This window comes from Mustela lutreola, chromosome 8 (assembly GCF_030435805.1).
Source record: "Mustela lutreola isolate mMusLut2 chromosome 8, mMusLut2.pri, whole genome shotgun sequence".
NCBI lineage: Eukaryota > Metazoa > Chordata > Mammalia > Carnivora > Mustelidae > Mustela > Mustela lutreola.
In genome coordinates this window covers 61,667,259-61,670,376 of record NC_081297.1, presented here as the reverse complement: position 1 = coordinate 61,670,376, position 3,118 = coordinate 61,667,259, and positions in this window count along the sequence as shown.

The window sequence follows — 3,118 nt, the reverse complement described above, 5'->3', positions numbered from 1 at the left end:
AGTCTTTGCAGAGCCCCAAGAAAGCTTGGGGGAAAAGGCAGGGGCCAGCTTGCCGTGCTAAATCTCAGGTCTTCAGAAACTTAGCTGGTCACTTCATCACTGGTCCCTTAAAACCTAGATTCACACATGTACACTGGCCTCAAGGTCTCTATTCTCTCTCACTTTCTCCTTTTGTGGGTTTCATATGTATATCTGTGGGGGCCTTTGGTGGAGCGTTGCTTAAAGGCATTGATCACGACTGCTCGGAAGGTGTCTTTATTGTTGATTTCAAATTAATGGACAGTCCCTAGTATCTTATTTTGCTTATGCTTTGCACGGTTCTTATTCAGCTCTCAATGCAGATATGGTCCCAGTTCTTCACATCTCCTCACTCTTCTCCATTTTGTCCCCAACACTTTTTCCAGCGTTTGCGTGCCTTTCTTGTCTGCTTTCTCTTTCTCCTCAGCCCCCACGCCCCCGTGCGCTGGGTCTGCCAGGCTGCATTAACTCTGAAAAATTTAGGGCTGAGCTTCAGGCCTCTTTTGATTGCAGCATTTTGGGGGCGAGGGCAAGGGAGGCCGTTTTTCTATCCATGCAGGGGTCCCTGAGATCCCCAGGTTGGCATTGGGAGAGAGCCCGAGGGCAGCCAACGCAGCAGCTTCCCCCCATCAGCTTTCTGGGCACATCCACCACCCAGCAGCACCTGAGAGGGGAACCGGCTCAGCAGCGAGCCGAGTGAGATTGAAGAGGATCATAAAGAAAATATATATCCTCCTCCCCGGCCTCGCTCCCTCCTCCTGCTCCACACTTGCCTCCTTCTCTCTCTTTGTCTTGCTCCCTCCCCCTCCTCACCGCATCCCTGTTTTCTTTGTTCCTACTTTGCCTCCTTCACCTTCATCTCTGTCAGGCAGATCTGTCTGTCTGTCAGTCTGTCTGTCTCTCTGACTCCAGATGTATTTTGGTCTGAGTTTTTCCAGGGCTGTGTCTGCCATCAGCTCTCCCTTCTCCCTCTTCCCTCCCTGCATCCCTCCCTCAGTCTCCGAGGGGCTCTGTTCCCATCACATCTTTATGAGGTTCACCGTGTGTGCCTTTTAGTTTCTCCATCCACATCTCCTCTGCTCTCTCTCCTTTTGCTGCCTCCCCCATCCCTGTTCCCTCTCTTGCCACTCACCCCCCCTTCCGTCTCTCTCCCTTGCTTCTCTTACTTCTGTCTTTGAGCTCTTCCCCTGTCTCTGGCTCATACCCCTGCCTCCTCTCCACCTCTCTCCTCCCACCCCTCAAGGTTCAGATACTTCGTGTGAAATCACCTGGATGGGCTCCAACTCCCAGGTCCCCCCATTCTGTACCCCTCCTCCAGGAGAGATTTATGGCCCCAAATCTGTGTCCTCTGCATCCCCCCCCCCCCCAGCCCTGGGCGAGTTCTTTTCATTACCTCGTGATTATCTGGGGGCCCTGGCATTTCCCCCAGCCTCCCACCCTCTACCCAGCAGGCAGTGAATAGTACAGGGAGAAAGGGGAAGGGATAGCTCTTGGGACCAGATGCAAGGACATGGAGACCCTCCCCCAGCACCCGCCCTTCTTTCCCTGAAGCAGATGCACATCTGGGAAAATCCCAGCTTGAGGCAGGGGAAGACAGCCTAGGACTGTTGGAACAGCCATAAATCAAACACCCAGATGCCCCTCCCCTACCGTGCTGTCATTACAGCCATGCTTCCAATTCCTGCCTGTCTCCTTTGCCTCTAGGAATTTTGGCTTTATAGTCTTGGCTGGGCCACTCATCCACTGCCCAGAATAGGGCCTGGAATAAAGGAGGTGCTCCTTTAATGCCTTTGGTCCGTGCCTCACGGAGATGTGTGAGAGCAGGGTCAATGTCATTTTCAGGTTTTCCTCAGTTAGAGGTTCTTTCTGAGATCTGAAGCAATCCTTTCTTCTCCAATTTCGATGTTCTGTCTTAGTATAGCTTCTGTCCCCTTGTGGTCCCTTCTCTCCCCTCCCTACACCCTAATTGAGGGTTTAGAGGAATCTCAGTGCTATCAAGTAAAGGCAGTGTTGCCCCTTTTCCCTGAGACCCATGGCTTTTTGGGCCAACTGCATGTGTATTCAGCCCCCTTCTCCTTTTCTGTTCTTGACTCTGTTTGAAGAAGGATCACTGGGAAGTAGAAGGCACTTTCCTTTGGTCACTGTTTCAGGGTCTTGGAAACCCTACTTTAAAAAAAAAAAAAAGATTTATTTATTTTAGAGAGAAGTTGCTGGGGAGCAGAGGGAGAGGGACAAGCACACTCTGTGCTCAGCGGAGAGTGCGACATGGGGCCTGAGACCCTGCAACCTCAGGGTCTCAGGCCACAACCCGAGAGCATGGCCTGAGGGGAAATCGAGTCTGATACCTAACTGGCTGAGCCACCCAGGTGCTTTGGAAACCTTACGTTTTGAGTGTCTGGGGCAGGAAGTTCTCTAGGTAGGGACTGCATCTTTTTCTTTATTTCCTCCAGTACAATGCTCAATGCATATCTGGTTAGAATATGCTATGACCATTGAATGACTATCTCAGGAAATCCCTCCTGGTGAACTTATACCAGTTCCCTTTTAGTTTTATTTCTGGAGGGATATGGAACGTGGATGAAGGGGCAGGGACTGGTGGTGGTGGTAGGATCTAGCAGGATATTCTATAACCTAGTAGGATATTCTGGGTGAGGTTGTTGGAGGGTGCATCTATCCTTGCTTAAAGAACTCGTGAGTGGGTTCTTTAGCTGGATCTGGGAATGGCCCCCAAATCACCACAAGTTGGGCTCCATCTGGCTCCCCACACTCCCCTGCCAACTGGAACCTCCTCCATGCATAGGATTCTGGAAATGGTGTTTGCTTCTGAATTCCCATCTTGCTACCCAGTCTCAAACTCTGTCCCATTGAAGTCCCTAAAGCTCCGCCTCCTCACCCAGACAGGAGCCCACTAATCTTCCTTTGCCCACCTCCCCAGCTTTCCTCTTGGAATGTGGCTAAGCCACTTCCTTCCCAATTTTCCATCCTTCCCAAAGCCTCCCCAACCCGCCTCTCTGAGGGTCCGCCTCCCACGTGGGGTCTGCCCCTCCCCCCAGGGCCACACCTGCCTGAGGGCCAAAGGCTAGGTTCTGCTCCTTGATAG